The following is a 20086-nucleotide window of genomic DNA, read 5'->3' as shown; positions in this document are numbered from 1 at the left end:
TCATTTATAGTGTGCATTGCACAAGGTGTATCTACTCTTTATCTTCATGTTTTGTTTACAAATTAATGAACTAACATTGTGTTTGTTTACTAAAACATTTAAAACCCATTTTGTTATTACCCGCACATTCCTTGCTAGGTGAATTCGCTAAGATAATCAATAATGCTATTGTCTTAACCTCTGCATTTTCCCAAGTTCACTCTAAGAGAACTCTAAACTTCATCCCATGTGTAAACTTTGTGGCGACCTTTAATGACTTCAGATATTTCAGGAATTCTGCTGCTTTGGAAAAAAAAAAAAAAAAAAAAAAAAAAAAAGGCTTAATAAAGATATATTAAGCTGTAACTCCCTCACTTACTCTACTCTCTGAAAAGTCTCGTCTGGCAGAGTAAATGAAAATGATAACTTACAGCCATCCATTAGAATACCTTTAAAAGAGTTAATGGATGCTTTAAAGGAACATTTTGAAAATAAACAGCATGGATTTCCATCATTCCATCCTTTCTATTCTCATGGAGCACAATCAAACGGGACAGGCTTTGTATATTTTTGGAACCCATTACCAAGACAGACTTCAGGTCATGCACCAGAAAGAACTCACCCACTGTGAAAAGCTCTAAATTAGAAGCCAAAAAGTGTGTGCACATCTTATGCAAAGAGCTTCAACTGAAATCTCATTAAGCAGTCACTGAAACAACCCCTTAACAGATAAGAGTGTAGAAACATAAAAATATGTTTTTTCCCTTTACATTTAAAATGGAAATAAAATTAAATTCAATTAGGCTGCTTTTCTGCCCGTGCTAAAAAGAGCTATTTGCATCAGGAAACAGCCCTACATACCTTGATAACAATCACATTTAAGATTTAATTGGACTTCCTTACTTCTGTCACCAGACCTTCCTGCAGCTTTGATGCTAAAAGAAACACTTATCTATTACATCTCTGCTCCGGCCTGCCATGCTTTTAAGAATGTATACCGCTGCTAGCTAAGACTAGGTTTTTTATTGTAAGAGCAAAAAGACAGAAGTTGAAAACTTTCAAAGCAGAGCATGCTGCAAGACAGGACAGAGGCTGTAATTCTCAATAGACTAAAAGCTGATTTTCAGTTAGGGTAAAGTAGAATATAGATAGTATCAGGTGTGAGTAAAAAATCAACCTCAAATCCAAACTTCCTCATTTCCCCAGCCAAGTAAAAGATTTAAAACGTTGCAAACTATGGGTTGATGACAAACTTTATCACGTCATACGTCTCTAGGAAGGCTCTTCACCTAAATCACAGATACATCAAGATACTTGTTTTTCTAGGTCTTCAGAGACCCAAAATAACATAAAAAAAAACATGGTAATATTTTTTAAAAAGAGAAGTTCAGAATGCTCACCACTTTATGTAAATTGTTAAATGAATTAGATTTATTGGTAACTGCACAGCCAAATTCAAAACCTGAGTGACTGCCAGATCTCTACAGCACTGATTTATTCCTTTTCTCTTATCTATAGATCTTTTCAAGATCTATACAAGATCCTGGAGTGAAAGGAAAAACAAGTAAGAATTGCTTGGTTCAAAGAATGTACATTATCATGTTGTTTGATGATCCTTGTACAGGTTCAAAAGAAATTTTAGTGTTAAAAGCTATCAGTTTTTATTTCCTTTTGATTTTTAATTAAATCAAACAAATATCTGTTTGTAACCTGAGGGCAGAATTTCACATTTAAATTTTATGTTGTAGGAACAAAGGAAAATTTTTAAAGAGGAATCCTCTGCACATCAGAAGATTCTTAATCTATACAAAAACAGTAAAATTGACCTAAAACAAGATACTGTTGGAAATACTGTACTTAAATGATCGTACCTAGTACTACTAATTTATTTTAAATCACAGTCGATATTTTTAACTAGGAACACAAAATAAAATCATGCAAACAAAACCAGAGGAACCAGCGTGATGTTTATTAGTTTCCAAAAATACACGGTATTGTTAAGAACTTTTTCCTCCACTGTATAAAAGGATGCTTGGTTATTAGGTAACTGTTTTAGCTGTATGTACTGTGAGTGTTCTCATGTTCAGTGGCAGCTATGATAAATTATCCCCAGAAACTAGCTGCATCCAAGCTTGACTTAATGTTGTGCATATTTTCTCGACTTTGTTTGGTATAAACGTTTGCCTCTCCTTTCTGTAGTCGTCGCCTCAGAGCAGACTTCTGCTGTTTTGTCAGCTGACGTTTTATCTTCCTTTTCACCAGTTCCTACAAATAAATAAACAATTCAGTATCACAAGTTTTTGAACATCATTTAGTACTAACATTACCATAATGATACTGTATTCTCAGTACTAACATGAACATGTGGTAGTGAACCTGTCGAGAAGACCACCATGCGCTGAGCAGCTGGTGATCCACACCAGGGTTAACTCGAGTTTGCCCAGGCCTGCCCTGTGCTGTGCTGCCCATACTGTGTGGCCCCAGAACCCCCTGTGGGGCTGCACAAATCCCTTGGCCTGGGGCAAACTCAGCCAGCTTCTTGGGACAGAGGAGCCTGCAGGCAGCTTCCGCCTGGTTCCAGTGATTACCACTGCTCTGTGGTCTTGCCTTTATCTAACAGAGCAGAAAGAAGTTATAATAAGAACTTCACCTCTTCTCAACAGCAGAAATTGAGCAAGCAGAGTTGTTTCTTTGTAAGAAAATCATGTAATTATCTCAACTGAGTGAAAGGGGAGAACCTCTGCTACAGACAAGGTCTACAGTATAGCTATGTGGTTTGGAGTCAGGGTCAGGGCTCTAGCATTTGAAGGGGTGTACGATCACCTGTGCTATTTTTTTTTTCTTTTAGCGTTAGCTCTAATAAAAAGCATCTTAGGTGATATCTTGCAGAGTTTAGGTGCCTTTCATTCAGGAATCATAATGAACCAGTACTTTTCAGTGCAAAACATATGCCTTCAGCAAAAATGATAATGTCCTGTGCTTGGAGATTTGACAAACATCTTGTAAGTAGAAAAAGGACCAAGAGAGTTTGCTCCAGCACAAGGAGAGATCTCCTTGTCCTTATCACAACCCATGAATATTTTTTACGTCATCATGTTTTCTCCCCCTTTTTCCACCTGAGGACAGGGCTAAGAGAAGCATGGAGGAGCTGAGGTACCTGCTGGTGCAAAATTACCCCACAATCTAGTAACATTTCTTTTGCATTTACCCCAATTTCTCTTGCCTTGTTTTTTGTTTATGATACTGTCAGCACATTAAGTAGTAAGTTGGTAGTTAAGTCAGGAACCAGAAAGAATTCTTTTGGCACTGTTTAAAAACTGCTGTGACTAATACAACTAAATTATGCAAATACAAGGTAGTAAATAAATCCAGGTACCCAATCCTGATTTCAGTAAGAATGCTGTAGTAATTACATAGTATTCACCTGAATAGTAGTTTCCTAAGCTTTACCACATGCAGGTTGACTATCAAAAATGTGAATAAAAAGAGTAGTATAAGATCTGTCTTTCTTTCCTCGGAAGCTTAGCAGAACTCAGTATTTAAACAAGAGCATTTTGGAAATTAAATCTGTGAATGCTCTTTAAAAATATTCCAGAAGAAATTCCTGAGGAAAGCTGGTAAGAACTAGTTTAAATTGGGCCACTGATGTTTTTCTTCTGTCAGTAAGACAATTGTCATCCTCTGCTTTTTATAGGCAGAGCTCTGAAGGAAGGCTTCTCTACTTCTCCCACTTCAGTGGACAGATGACTTCCTTCACAGTTCATACAAGGCTCACTAGAAGAAACTTTGCAATACAAATACCAGATATTTTCACTATGCAAAAATGTAAATTCACAAAATACTACTGCTCAACCACAGCATGCAAGTCTCACTAGTCTCTCCATCATCCTAAGCCTGACTGTAAGCAAAATGAATAAACAAATCTATCATTTATTATTTAAACTTTTGCATAGTTTGCATTATTTCCTATAATTAAATTGCAGCAGTCCCTACAAAGATTTGTACAAGCACAACAAGACATTTTATTTTGTCTGGAATAGCTTATTGTCTGTAACTCATAAGGCTTTCTTTTTGGCACAGTCACCCAGCTATGACTGCACCTACTGCTATTACTGCTATTGTTTATACATGCCCATATGAATTCCTTCTGTGTGTTTAATCTGGAAACCTGCTTATGTTTTAATGTGTTTCTTCATTGAGAAAGCTATATAAACAACAGAGAAGTGCTAGAAGCAGTAACAGGCATTGGCTCTAAGCAGCTCAGTGGGTCTTACTGCAGTGCCTTTTGTGTTTTTCGTTTTGCAATCACGTTCTGATGTTACAAATAGCTCATCATGCATATCCTTTCTTTAGTTCTAGTATTCAAAAGTTCAAATAAGATTTAACAATGGGCAGAAACATTTTACTTAGCGTAAGAGCATATAAATGGAAAGATTACACAAAGTAAATTGACACAGGATGTTTATGTGGCTGAATCTCTTGAAAGCTGCTTCTGCTTTTATCTTTCTTTTAGAACAGAATATTAGGTACTTAAATGCCATTTGAATATTTTAACAAGTTTGATGTGTCTGCCTACAGAAAAAACGTGTTCGCTAAACAATCAGGAAGGTTTCTACAGTGAGTGACCACTGCTACCACCTACTGGTGTACAGAAATATAATTTCAAATAGGGATCTATAGGCGATTCCAAAAGAAATCCTACACATTTAGGTTAGCAAACTGAAAGGGAAAAAATATGTATCGCATGGATCAGAAGCCAGGCGATTCCTAGCATTTATCCTAGCATTTATCCTAGCTCTTCTTTACTTCATTTCATAATTCAAGGCTAATTCTTTTTCTCCTCAATAAGGCACAAGGCCATGTCCTACAGTAAGAACAGGGATGACTAACAAAAGTCTCTCTTTCCTTCACACGAAGTCCTGTAAAAGTCTTACACAACTTGCAAACATGCTGTTCCCTAACACATTTATTTATGCATAAAACTGGCCTTTCTTCCATTTAAAATTTAGACACACTCTTTAAAATGTGATAGAGGTAGCCATACTGGATAGTATACTGAGTAGGGATGAAGAAAGATGTAAAATTCTGCCACAAAGTATTGATTTATGTAATGCTGAAAGTCAAATTCATATTGCCAAAGACACCATGACTACAATGAATTCATATCTATGTTTCAGAGATGTGGTAAGAGATGTGTTAAAAAGACAGATGAAAAAAGGCCAAGTTAAATCTTTACTCACACATGCAAATTTAAAATACAAAAACATTAATTATGGGCAACAGAATTGATTTCTAGCAACAGAAATGAAATTAAAGTTGCTAATGCCGGAGTAGAGCTTTTGTGAAAGAGCAAAGAACAACACATGAAGTACAGCACTGGATATAATTCACTTGTAAACATGTAGAAAGCATCAGACCTATTTTCTGTGAACATGGAACTACAAACCAAAGATGTACATAGTAGTAATCAATTAAAGACAGTTACTGCTAACTAGGTATTTGTAAAAATATCTTCAACAGTTAAGTCCTAAGATGGTATCAGAGTAAACTAGACAGTAGCAGTAATAATTACCGGTGGAATGGTTGAACAGCTCCCAACACTGCTGGCTGACGTACTTTTAGTTCTTGTTCTGTGCTCCGCAATATGAACCATACTGTCTTCATTTCTAAAATATGTAAATTAATGTTTTATTCCATTCAGTGAGCATCATGTTTCAGTCATTTTTTTGATATACAATCAAAAGTGCTAGCAGAACATTTGAGCACTACAGAAAGAACATTTACATTTGAAATATTAACACTAGTTCAAAAAACACGTTTTATGACAGGAAGGATTATAGTGCAATAGCCACATACATACTACACAAAGTAGTGTAAGAAAAAGAAGCTTCAGAACACTAAAAAGATTAATTCAGATTCTGTACATTGCCTAGGCGTAGAATTCCATGAAAAAGGAAAAATTCAAAAAGAAAACAGGGTATATGAACTTTATATATGCATTCAGGTACATGGGGAGCTTGCAAACTAATAGTTTGAATTTTATATAAGAAGGGGTTAGCTTAAAGGTAAGAAGGAATTTCCAAGTGTGTCAGTAAAGGCATTAAAAGCCACATGGTATGACGTTCAGTAAAATATATTTGAATAATATATTCCAAATAGCTTGTTCTTGCTAATTTCAGCCGAATGAGGGGCAGAGGCTGAGAAAGAGCACTCTAATTATAAACTCGCTTGTCAAAGCTACTTAGCAGCAGCAGCGTTTTAATATAAAAAAAAACTTTTACTCACATTATTACTAGAAATAAAGAAAAAAGAAGAAAATTTCACCACACCACTAGACAGTAAATATAAGTATTTACCTGTAAGGTCTCAATTCCTTATTTAAAGTTGACAAGTCAACCAGATCAGGGCATTCATCGTTGTCCTTATCACTGCTGCCCTCTGTCTGATTTTCAGCAGCATCGTCAGGTATTCTTTTGTGCTCAGAAAAACCAAGTGCACAACTCTCTGCATCTTCACTGGACTTCGAAAGCACAGGCTGCCCTTCAACCTTTTCTAAGGCTGAACTCAACTCTGACATACTCAGTCCTTGTGAATTTTCACTACTTTCTGTGGCTTCAGCATCTTCACTGTGATAACAAGTCTTCAGAGGTTCTGCTTTCAGAAACCACTTCATATATGAAGTCTGCATTGTTTTCTTTATCTTGGCTGAGGAAGTTGGCGTTACTTTCAGCATCTTCTACAAATTCCCTCTCCTCTGTTGTATGATCATCCTCATCAGAGCACTCCGGGAAAAGCAGCTCATCATCTTCCTGCATTTCCTTTGTATAACCACTGGCAGCAATCTCTATGTCAAGAGAACTCTCTCTCCTGAAAGAAATAGAAGTGAGCTTTCTTTTAATATATCAAATCATTATGCTGTATTTTGGATTAAAAATACTATCAAGTTAGACTATAATTACCATGCTATTAACAAAAAGAGTATACTCCATTGGAACATAGGTAACATATTACAGTGCAGGGCTTTGGGTAGTTAGCAGAATGTAGCCTGACAGAACCAGACTTTCATACAAGATGATTCCATCTTCATAATCAGCACTTACTGAAAGCAAACAATTTGATTTTAACAAATATAATACTTAAATTATGCTTGTGCAAACAGAACGATGAAGGACATGTTGACACACACACAGACAATTCCCCTTTGAGAAAGGGCTCAGAGTGATATAAAACCCTTTTAACTGAATCAGCTTTGCTCTTAAAATATGTGAGAAAATTGTTTGCTTTTCAAAAGGGACAAACTACAGTAGGAAAATTTTGAAGATAATATTTGAAGAGGCGGTCACCACATGTACTAGCATTTTGAAAATTAAATTTAAAATTAAAAACTAAGTTAATACTTGATCCCCCAGGACTGTTAAATATGGTTTTAAGAGTCAGAGAAACTAATTCTGCGTCACCGTAACATTTACGGCATTTGGATGTATCTCTTTCCCCTAGCTGCAAGAGGTAAGACAAAGGAGACAGCAGATTTTAAGACGTGCTTCAGTTTTTGGAAACCACTTTTAGTAACTGCCAGTGAAGACAGTATGGATCCTTTTTACTGTAAGAATGACAAAAATATTTCAAATTGGCTCTTTTTCCCCCTGTTCACTTCTAAAATCATCTCTCAGAGGCATCCATTTTTCTCAGAAAACCAACGTAACTACCATAACATGGGGGAATTACGAGTCAGCTGGCATTTTTTACCTGATATCTTGGAATGATGGGAAGAGCTCACTCTCATAGTTGAAGCGTTTCTTAAAAAACTCCTTAATGCAGTTAACATCCCTGTCAAAATACCTGTTTAAAAAATACAGAATTGTAAAAATGCAATAATCAAGGAAATTAAGTCTACTGGTATGACAAACTTTTACTCTACTTTCTTGCCTTTTATTTGAATATTAATAACCATCAGTGACTCGAAGTGAGAAAGTACTCGTGTAGGTATACATACATAAATGCAGATTATTTCTATTCATTTCTTAATTGAAAGAAATAATATTAACTGAGAAGCAATTAATTACACATTTATCCTAAGGAGATTTCTACTCATTCATGAAACAAATTGCATTTGTAATGTATGGTGAAAACAGTAGAAAAAGAATTTGAAGCAGGCTTATGAAAACAAATCATGGTTGACTGTTTGTTGTTATCAGCACTTAACTGGTTTATTTTGCATACATCATTTGTACGTACCATTCAGCATTTGGATGTGATGTTGATATCATCTGAGGGAAATCAATCATAGTGACATGATCATCATTATCCAGTATGAGATTAAATTCATTGAAATCCCCATGAATCAAACCATGATTGCCAAGTTTTACAATTAGATCCATTAATTCACTGTAGACAGCAGCAGGGTCTTCGATGTGGTGTACTTGGCATCTGGAAAGTTAAATAAAAAAGAAAATATCCTGAACCCTGAAGGAATTAATTTAAAAATATAGACAAGACATATGAGTTACATCTGAGAGAATGACAGGGTCACAATTTGAGTCGTAAGGGATCTCCAGAGGTTACTAGTCCAATACTCTGCTCATAGCTATGTCAATTCTGAGATTAGATGAGACTAATCAGAGCTCTACCAATGCGGGCTTGAAAGTTTCCAGGGATGGAAACATACTGTGCAATCTCCACCACACTGCCCTCATGGGGAGAAAGCTTCTCCTATCTCCAGGTTAAATCCCTCGTTTTAACTAAAGCCCTTTGTCTCTTGTACTCCTATCAAACACGATGGTTATGCTGCCTAATTTAAACAATGGATCAGCGAATTTTTATGTCTGGATTGTTTTAGGTAACTTAGGTCTTCTTGTATTCAAATGCCATTCAAATGTCTCACAAAAAAGTGTTTTCAAGACTAAGCTGGGGATAAGGCAAAGCCAAAAAAAAAAAAAAAAAAAAAAGCTTAAAGCACTCCAGAATATACTCCAGCATAAACTCCAGAATAAAAGCAAAGTATATGTTTTGCCCCAAAAGTGCGCAGAATAGACATCACCTTATTTTTACAAGCAGAATAAATAGGCAGCTGTCTTATTATACCAGGAGCTGTCAAGAAGCCGTCATTTACAGCTAATTTGTGATATATTTTGGCCTGAATGCAACACTGTAGTGTTATGAGAACATATCAGTTGCACATACAAACAAAACACAATGGAATTCAAGCAGCTCTGTAATAGGCTGCTGTTGAATATTTTCATATTAACAGCAAAATTAATTGGTGACATTTCTTATAGCCAGAGGTCTGTATCATAAAATATATCATTTGTTCTTTGAATTTGGAAGTCATCTAAACTGGTATCTTCTGAGATGCTGATCACCTGAAATAATTTCTCATCTAGTACAGCATCTCCTTCAGGAAATGCTTAGTTAAAATTGCAGAACTGGGATAGCATGGTAAGCCTCACCTGCAATGCCCACATGTAACTTTAAAGCTTTCTGTCTACAGGACAGATGTGGAACTATTTAACAAAGGCGGGGAAACGGGATAGAATAAAGTCTTAAAAGGCACTTCTTCAATGTAACTCTTCAACTGTATACTTTGGGATTAATTACACTGAACCTTTGTTACTGTACATTATATAGAGTTATCAAATAGCTATTTTGCATTCTGCTATGGAAACAAAACAAGCCATTCATTCACATACAAAATTCAACATTTTTTCATGTTTCTGGATGTTGAAAAACTGAAGAAAAGTAATCTTCCTTGAGCAAAAAACAGCGTTCAATGCACACAAATACATAAAATAAAAAATAAAACAAACAAAAAACAAACACCCCCCAAAAAAATCAACACAGAAGTTCTACAATGGCAACTGTACAAGTTGTAATCCTACCTGAATCTTTACCACAACATGGATCATGAACTGGAGCTCAGAACGTGGAGGATACACAACTCAATACTGAATATTTGATATACTGAATATATCAATATTGAATATCATTGAATAGATAACATATAGAACATAAAATTTCTGTGTAGAAAATGGTTGTAGCACTAACCTCTGTATCACATTGCTCCTCTGATGTATTCCGTACTTAAAAAAAAAAAAAAGTCTATTTCCACCAGTCTTTTTGGACAAAGAGAGTATGTTTTTAGTTTTCCTTCTCTCACCAATTTCTCCAAATATAATGAAGCAGAACCCTAGCTGTTCTGGGCCTGACTTTATTCATGCTTTATTCAGCATGATCAGAACTGACTCACACGATAAGGAAAAACGTCATCCCTGCTGTCTTACTGAACCTATCGTTGTTAGGGTTTCTGTAAAACAGACTTCAAGCTTCCAAACTTACAAAGGGTAGCCATCAAGGAGTTCCATAATAACTGCATGCCTGTTGTAGTCTACAGGTTTTGGAACAGGAAATCCTCCGTCATACAAAGCCTGGAAAGAGACAACATATTGAAAAAATAAAAGATAACCATTAAGAAAACATTACATACCTGACAAACTACAAATATAAGATAAGCAGTTAAGCACCATTGCGGAAGCAGCATCCTACACATTATTCAACTGCTAACTGTAAAAGTCAAATCATGTGCTTAAGGAGGAAGAGCAATCTGAACTTTCACTACTAACTATGCTTCTGTATTTTCCAGAGTTTAGTTATCCTGCAGGTGGCAGGAAAACACAACGGGATAGAAAAACAGCAGAATCGTATCTGGTCTGTTAGCTTAAGAAACCACCAGCAGATAATTGGGAATAGGGTGTTAGAAAAAGGTTCAACAGTTCTTGTAAATACAGTTTGGCCTGGTCAGGTAATCCACACTCAGTCTCAGTAAGGCAAAAGTTTCTTCTTAAATATTAATATCCAGTATTACACTACATTAAAGATTAACTAAAGGTAGGCCATAGTATTTTGTAGCTCTGTTAGCTTGCTCTAACCATATTTACCAAATCATTCACTTGATTCACAGAATGGCTCAGGTTGGAAGGAACCTTAAAGACCACCTGGTTCCACCCCTTCTGCCATGGGCAGGGACACCTCCACTAGACCAGGCTGCTGAAAGCCCCATCCATCCTGGCCTTGAACACCTCCAGGGATGGGGCATCCACAGCTTCTCTAGGCAGCCTATGCCAGTGCCTCACCATCTTGAGCACAGAATTTCCTCCTAGTATCTAATCTCAATCTACCATTATTTTAATTTAAAACTGTTACTCCTTGTCCTATCACAACACTCCCTGAAAGAGTCCCTCCCCAGCTTACCAGTAGGCCCCCTTAAGTACTGCAGGCTGCTATTAGCATTCCCTTAAGCCTTCTCTTCTCCAAGCTAAATAACCCTGACTCTCAGCTTTTCTTCACAGGAGAGGTGCTTCACCCCTCTGATCACCTTTGTGGTCCTCCTCTGGGCCCACTCTAACAGCTCCACATACTTCTTGTGCTGGGGGCCCCAAACCTGGATGCAGCACTCCAAGTGGGGCCTCACAAGGGCAGAGCAGAGGGAGACATTCACCTCTCTCCACCTGCTGGCCACTCCTCTGTTGATGCAGCTCAGGAGGCTGCTGGCCTTCAGGGATGCAAACAAATACTTCTGGCTTATGTCAAGCTTTTCATCCACCAGAACATCCAAGTCCTTCTCTGCAGGGCTGCTCTCAGTGTGCTCTCCTCCCAGTTTGAAACTCATCGCTTACAGACCTAACAAATACTCTGTAATTATGTTTGTGGAAGTGATCCAAATTGACAAGACTAAAATACTAGTAGATACTTCACGAATTTTCCCTAGCATATAGTCTTTCCTAAGACAAGGTTAAGTGAAATGGCGATAGTTTATTCACTGCCTTTATTAAGACTCAGATGACTGGACAGCTTCACCTGAAATTTTATGGAAATTGCTTCAGTTCCATACGACTCCATGGCAAAGTTTGATTTTGTCACTTGAAAGTATACAAAATGCATCAGCACTGTCATTCTCTGAAATGTATACTTTAAGTCCACTAAAAAAAACAAATAAAAAGCATACATCCTAACATATACTGCAAATATGAAGTGATGAGAAGATAATCTGAGAAGTACATTCCAGACTATTACATCGTTGTTAATATGGTGCAAACAACCACCTACCTTCATGTAGGCAAACTCTTTCATTGCTGCTAGCCGGGATAAATACAGCCATGACATTTTGTGCCTGTGCTTATGGTAGTCACGCTTATTTTTCAGGCTGCGAAAGGAAGTTCTTCCAAGCCTGTGCAATTTCATTGCAAACTGCTGCTCGTCTTCATTTGCAACAATATAAATATCTAGGAGAAAAAACAGCAGCACAGATCTGAGAAATAAATGGTATCTGACAGGTATATAATGCAACAGTGCAGTGAGAAATCGGTTGCTTGACTTCTTGTAACTGCTATTTCTGGAATAGCAAAGTCTACTACACTTCTTTTAACAGAAAAGACAACCAAATTTGTATATTATGTATTACAAATCTGAACAAGAAGAAGTCATTGGTGAAGAGATTATGCTGCTCCACTAGTAGAATATCATAGAATCATTACGGTTGGAAAAGACCTCCAAGATCATCTGGTTGAACCATCCATCTGATCTGAAACATATTTCAGACTAGGGGATAAGAAGTAACTTAATGGCACACTAGAAAAGACTTCTCTTGACTGGACAGAAAACTCAAGGTACCTCTTACTTTAAAACAGTGTTAGCAATTGGCTATGTTTCATTTTTACCATTTGTCCCCAATAATCCTCTTTTTTTTTTTCGTCCTTTTTTAATGACAAAAGACATGCTGTGCCAAATTACAATCAACATATGAGCATGAGAAACCAAGATAGCACTCCAATAGTTTGGACTGTATATTACTTTTTTTTTTTTTTTTAGGTGGGATGAAACATTTGATGTTAATCTTTTTGACAGAAGGCTTCAAAATTCTTTGCAAGTCACAAGACAACTGTCACCTGTTTGCAAAATACCTTTTAAGGAACCATCCAAGAATTGTACAAAATGGTCAAAGTGGAACAACACTTGTGAAAAAAATCAGATGTAGTCAAGACTCACACAGAACTTGAAGTGACCATAAATTTTGGTGTTTGACAGATTAACTGATATGACTATCCAAAGGTAAATTCACCAAGTTTCCAACAAATTAACAAAAATACAGACCCATTTCTTCTAAAAAAAAAAAATTATATACTGAAAACACTTTTTTAAATTACCTGATTCTTTGCCAACACCCATCTGGTTTCCAACAGAACTGATGACTTGCCGGGAAGACAGAGTTCTCAAGGCAAGGTAATCATATCCTGCATTAGTTAACCGATAGCCCTGGACAGCTAGGAAAAAATAAATTACACAACATTTCATTCCATATTATGCATGTATTTCTTTTAAAAGAAGTTTCATTTTGGTCTCTCTTTTATTTTTTTCCTGCTTATGGTACACAACACTCAAATAGTATTTTCACTGTTGGCTAGTATCAACCCAACTTGACAGTAAGTTTAAATTCGTGCAAGCCTTTTGAAAACTAACTGGATAAAAAGTAGACATTTTGTTAGCCCCTTGGTAACGCAGGCAGTGACAATGGTTCAAATTGCATAGGATTACTTTGAAAGATGATTACTTAGGAGACACGGCAAGGATTCAGGATTGTTTCAAAGACCTAAACCAAACCTTAATGGTCTGAAAAACGGAGACAAAAAGGAGATGAATTTCATGAAGACTCCCACATTGTGCTTGCAAAGCCAGATGCAAGTGCAAGACTAAAGGAAATCCAACGCTACTAACAGAATGGGACAGAATAAATACTACTTTAGTGATCGTTCCTGACTGGCTGAAGGTATAAGGTTTTTGCAGTCCGCTCCAGTTTGTCTGCTGTAAGACTGTAACACATTTGGGCTGATCCCTATGTGAACTTAAATACTACCTTAGCTAACAATTATTTATTTTATCCACGAATTTGGACGAACGAATCCATGAATTTCAGAAATCACCAACACCATTTGTTGCTGAAGGAGTTCACATTCCCCAGCTAGCCCCAAGGCGAGACGGGGCTCACAAACGCCCCGGACACCCGAATGACCAAGCTACCGCACTTCTGTGGCGCTGAAGAACCGGGAGGGCCGGGAGGAGGCTCCCAGCGCAGGCCCCACACTCACTTTTGGTCCGCTCGTAGGCCAGGAGCTTGTGCTTGGCCAGCTCCCGCAGCACCTTGTTGCAGCCGCCGTGCTTCAGGCTGGCGATGGGCGCCACCAGGCTGCCAGGCACGATCTCGTGGTTCTTCATGCCCATCTCCACCTGCCGGGGGGCGAGAGGGAACGGTCGGCGGCATCAGCGGGGAGGGGACGGGAGGGGAGGGGGGGGAGCTGCGCCTTCCCTTCCCTTCCCTTCCCTTCCCTTCCCTTCCCTTCCCTTCCCTTCCCTTCCCTTCCCTTCCCTTCCCTTCCCCTGTCCCCGTCCCGTCCCGTCTCACCGCGGTGAGCACCCTGAAGTGCTGCCCGCTGAGGTACCGCAGCACGGCCACGTTCAGCTTCCCCATGGCGGCCGCGCCCGCACCCCCCTCACAGGGCTGGCCGGCCTCACGCGGACGCACCGCGCATGCGCACGCCCCCCTCTCCCCTACCTCGCCCTACCGGCGGAGCTTGTTTTGGGTCCTGGCAGCTACATAGAGACGCGTGTCCTCCGATGTATCTTCGCATACCGAGCCGGTAGCAAAGTCACTTACAACTCAAAATAGAGACAAAACAAGCCTCTACGAATCGAGACAGAATAAGCCTTAAGGTGATGGCTTAACCCCTCGCTCTACTCTAAAAGAGTTAATGGGGTTGCATGTGTATCTGCCCAGACCGATCCAGTGGGAACACCACCCACGGCACCAGACACCCAGAGCGCTGCCCCCGGCTTCAACTGTGCATGCGCGGCCACCGCCCACGGCCATGAGGGGGTGTGGGGGGGGGGGGGGGTGGAGGCTCCCAGTGCGCATGCGCCTGGCAGCCCCGCTCGGTGCGCACGCAGAGGGCAGTGGGGCGGGGCGGGGCGGTTCCAGACCCGGGGGTTGCGGGTTCGAGTCCCGGGGCGGACACGTTTCTTCGCCGTGACACCCCGTTATTGCCATAACTAATACCGGGGCCCAAAGAGGCAGAAATACAGCTGCAGCCATCCCATCCGTGTGTGGTTAGGTAGCAATACCTGGGAACAAATCATGTCTAACCTGCGGTGTGATGTTGCTCACGGAGGCTGGTTTTCCATTATATGTTATCACGGTTACCTCTGTCTGCACCGGTTAACGCGAAAACGCCCAGCAGTGTTTCTCAGGCGCTCAAATTTTGCTCGAATTTTGCAAATTTTAGCTGACAGAGCTGCAGCTCGCGAAACGCTGCCTCTGGGGGGCGGCAGTGTTTTAGAGATGAAACTGAAGTGTTTTTTGGTGGTGGTTCCTTCCCCCTCCGTCCTGCAAGATGGCATGGCAGAGAAATTATTTTCTGGTTTCTCATGTAGGTCCTCGTGTAGTCCTTCTTACAAGCTGCCTATATGGACTAGTCTATAAAGTATTTCTGCTAGAAACATGAGGAATATGTGACTGCAACGTGAGTATCCAAATGAGGTAACTCCATGCAAAAAAAGGGGATGTTAACTCCCTGTATAATCAGCTAATTAAGAGGCTGGCTGTTTCAATATATGCATAATATAGTGGACAGTAAGGCTATCCAGAATTTAATTCTTGGCTCTTAAGGCATCTGGAAAGTTGAATTTGTGAAATCAGATCTTAAATTTCAGCATGAACAGACGAACAGTTCAAACAAACAAACAAAAAAGCAAAAAACAAAATGTGATCTTAAAGTCAGAAGTTTAACCATGAAACTTCTCTAGAAGTCTGTACTGATGTAACTGTTAATAAGCACTGTAAAAAATACTGTTATTTTTGACTGGTCAGTATACTTCTAAGGACCTGGCTGACATCATGAAGAATACACATAAGTACATTCAATTTTTTGTATTTTTAAGCATTATAGGTTTCACCCATTTTATATGCATGCATGTATATGTGTATGTACATGAATGATCATTGTGGTGTCAGAAAAAACTCAGTGTTTATAAAGTTTTTCTAATGAATAGCAGAATCCATGCCAAGTGTACAAATGCTGCACATTCTCTTCTGCAAGGAGTTTTATAAATCCCCAAAAGCTGTAGGTTAGTGTAAGGTTTGAACAGTGCAGTTCATATAGTGGGCTCTTTCATAGTAGTTTTAGGAAACTACTGTTCTCAAGATAGATATGAATGCTTAGCAGTTTTATTGCTTCAGGTGTTCCGTTTCAAATGAAAATTAGTAATAAACCTAAAGGGAATAGATTGTGGGAGCGTTAAAGTTTATAGTTTAGGTAATTGCTAAGGTGTCTGAATTAGTAAAAAAAAAAAAAAAAAAAAAAAGTAATTGCTGTATGTATAAAGAGCCCACAGTGGTGGCTCTATGTTACCTACATGTTTATATCTGGAATTTTAGATCAGCATTTGGCACTTGTCAAGGAAGTGTTTAGTCACTTCATGAGCCTTAGTTGGTGGTCAGACAGCTCCGTTTGCATTGGAGTTGAGGCTTGTCTGATACGTGTGAGGTCTAGCTGGGGTCTATTCCCCCATCGTAGCTGAAAACAGCCTCCAAAAGGCTGTAAAGCAGGGTAGTGGATATTTTTAGAGTGGATAACATGGGAACCTTTCAGCTTTAATTCAGTGATACAGAATATTTAACACTTAAGTCTTTCCTAAAATACTTACTAATTCAGCTTTTCAGATTCTTTTATTTGTTAAAAACTATAGGGCTTGCAAAGCACACCATTATTTTAATGCTCATGTTGAGCAGTATGTAAAGCTTAGTGCTCGTGCAGTACATTAGTGAGGTTTCTTTCCACACATGCAGGCTTCTCAGCTCTGCCTCATCGTGGTGGTACTGCTCTCAGTAGTAGGGATAAACATAAAGTCTGAAAGGTTGGCTCGTTTGCTAAGCTAGTTAAGTTTCTTATGTTTGGTGAGAGACTTCCAACAAGTTCTATAGACAGTAGTGTGTTTTTTAGACATTAAACATTTAACATTAAAGGCAGGTAACAGCCCCTTCCTGCAGACTGAGTGGTGCTAACTTAAGGTGTGTGGCAGTCAGAGGTGGGTACAAGTTGATGCCATGTGGTAAAATTGTATACATGTATATGCCATTGGCAGTTCTTCTGACTGGTTACTAAGGTTCTGTAAGCCAAATTCTATAATCATCAATCATCTGTTGTTTGCATATGTCTTAAGGAGGGCAGTCATTTTTCTTTGTCATTGTGATAACTGCTTAGTTTTCAAAAAAGGAAGGAAAGACAGAGAGCTTTATTATTATTATTATTATTATTATTATTATTATTATTATTATTATTATTATTATTTGAATTTGAATTGCTGTCCAGCCAGAGACATGGGTGCAGAGGGAGTTTGTCTGTCAGATGCCATTTAGAGAGCTCTGGTACATAAATTAGAGTGGAGAGATCAGAATGAGCCTCGATACTACTTCATTTATTTGATCACAGTGTGGGGAGAATTGAGACTTTGAAGCCAGTTTCTATGTGTTCAGATGGAGAATAAAACCATGAGAAGAAAAAGAGTAGAGCTCTCTCCTGGGCATAGAAAACTGGCAGGCTGTGACAAAGCGAGAGCTCTCAAAACCTTCCTATCAAACCTCAAACTTGGACCTGTCATTTTCTGGATGGCCAGTTTCCTGCCAGCCCACCTATTAGGTCATTAGAGATTGGAGGTATGTCCCTTCTAGGCCCTGGCTAGACTACCAGAGGGGCAGTGTCTAGCATCAAATGAACCTAGCTGCTCATTTTTGAAGCAGTAAGGACCTAGTGTCAGAAACTGGTTTTGTTATTTGAGCCAGGTTCTACTGACTGCATATGATTGACTCCAAGCCTGGACAGATATTCTCTCCACTTGAATACGTCTTTTACCAGAGCATAACAATCAATTAACAATCAATTAACAATCGACCTCATCGCAGTCTACAACTTCCTAGTAAGGGGGTGTCAAGAGGCAGGAGACCTTTTCTCCATTAACACCAGCGACAGGACCCGCGGGAACGGGGTTAAGCTGAGGCAGGGGAAGTTTAGGCTTGACATCAGGAGGGGGTTCTTCACAGAGAGGGTGGTTGCACACTGGAACAGGCTCCCCAGGGAAGTGGTCACTGCACCGAGCCTGTCTGAATTTAAGAAGAGATTGGACTGTGCACTTAGTCACATGGTCTGAACTTTTGGGTAGACCTGTGCGGTGTCAAGAGTTGGACTTGATGATCCTTAAGGGTCCCTTCCAACTCAGGATATTCTATGATTCTATGATTCTATGAATTTATGCTGACATACTTCTCAATCTTTATGTTTTTCCACCTGTAGATTGCATCTCACTGTAGGTTGCATTTTAGTCTCCTAATTTATTCCCTGGTTTTTATTTTTATTTTTGTACCACCTCATTAGTGAATGTAGAAGAAAATGCATACTAGCTGGGCTGCATCCGGAAGTGCAAACCAAAGTGCTATAGATAGCATGAATGTAGGAAAAACACACTTTATTGTCTTAATGAAGAAAAATAAGCTTTAAACTGACTTTAAATATGTCATAAGACTTCATGGTATTAGAAAACATGCTAAAACAGGCTGAAAAAACTATTATGAATCTCTCGTTTTCCAATACATTCTTAGACCAAATCCTTTGAGATTCAGAGCTATTGTCCTCACTTTAATGTGACCTTCTTTAATGCAACCTTATAATACCTTGAATATACATCTCTATGAGCCTGTGATAATATTAAACAATCATAAGTCAATTGTTTTATAACTATTACATTATGAATTCTTTGTGGTACACTGAAAATTTGTTCATTGATCTTTTGCTTAATTCTACAGATACTTTTCTTACTACAGCCTGCATACAGAATGTTCTTTAAATGAGCACAGAATGTGCTTCAGGTAATTTAAAGGCTTCCTGGCTATCTTAAAAATTATATTGATTTTCACCTTGAATATTCACCTGTCCTTTATTTTTAGAGATATACAGGGAATGTGGGAGGGGAAGTGCGCCTTTTCCCCTTTTTTTTTGTCACTCAGCACAAGGACAGTTATTGCCCAGCAATAACAGTATGTTCCATTTAGAGTCCAAAGCACTAATATCATTACTTTTTCTCTAGCTTTGATGTAAAAAAGATCCTGATTGTGGTTACAGAATCATAATCCTTCAGTATTTATTTTGAGGAGCTGTGAAGCCAACTTTTAACTGCCTTTGTATTCTACAGCTTTTTGTTTACAGCATTTCTTCCTCTCTTTTTTCAATCTTATTTTTAGAAAAAATATAATAATGTTGCTGATAAGAGAAATGTAGCAGTCTTTCAGGCAAGTAAGAATAACCAGTATTAAACAAAAGGTAGAAAATCAGAAAACTATTGGCTAAAAGCTGCTATCTTGAAATGAGACTTGTTTGTTTTCAATAAGTAATTTTCTTATTTCTCTTCAAGAATGAAAGATTCTCAGTGAAAGCTAGTAGTTAAAATTAATATCCACTTGATGTGAAAATGGAACAAACATCAGAAGAACCAAGCATTTTGCTTGGCTAAAGAAACTGCAGTTCTCAAGGTAGGATAATAATTCTAAGTGAAAAATTTTCGTTTTTAAATACTTTTAATATTTCACTTTTAGAATTTGCATTTGCTTTCAAAAAGCAAATGTGGTTGGATTAGAAGGGTGTAAACTTGTACGTTCTAGTTTATTTTTAAAAGTGTTAACTTATGATTTTTTTATTTTTATTTTTTAACAGAGGAGGAATTTATCTACGTTGGGAATTTGTTAATAGATAATTGATGTATACAATGGATATGCATATACCATTTGGATTTTTTTTCTACTGTAGCTTCACGCAATTTTTGGCATTGTAATCTTTCAAGATGTCAATGCTTCTTTATACATTTCATGCGCTTATATGTAAAGTATGTTTAAATAAGCCACTGTTTTCAGTAGATCCTGCTTTTTCAGTGAAACTCGCGTTTTGAATATTGTGGTTGTCAGAATTCTGAAGCAGCAATGCAATAAAAGAAGTTGTATAAGATCTTTTATATACAGAAA

The 20086-nt window shown here is 38.3% G+C and overlaps 1 long non-coding RNA gene and 1 pseudogene across 1 annotated transcript; one reads left to right on the top strand and one right to left on the bottom strand.

Moving 5' to 3' along the window:
* Positions 1–1925: 1925 nt before the first annotated feature.
* On the bottom strand, positions 1926–14572 carry LOC140003395 (serine/threonine-protein kinase RIO2-like; annotated as a pseudogene).
* Positions 14573–14681: 109 nt separating this feature from the next.
* Positions 14682–20086, top strand: LOC140003396 (uncharacterized). The gene is made up of 4 exons (XR_011811924.1): positions 14682–15542; positions 18878–18940; positions 19483–19600; positions 19782–20086. It is a non-coding gene; the product is annotated as an uncharacterized lncRNA (long non-coding RNA).

The sequence above is a fragment of the Anas platyrhynchos genome, chromosome 11 (genome assembly GCF_047663525.1).
Source record: "Anas platyrhynchos isolate ZD024472 breed Pekin duck chromosome 11, IASCAAS_PekinDuck_T2T, whole genome shotgun sequence".
NCBI lineage: Eukaryota > Metazoa > Chordata > Aves > Anseriformes > Anatidae > Anas > Anas platyrhynchos.
The sequence above is the reverse complement of the archived record's forward strand: the minus strand, read 5'-3'. Positions and strand labels throughout refer to the sequence as shown.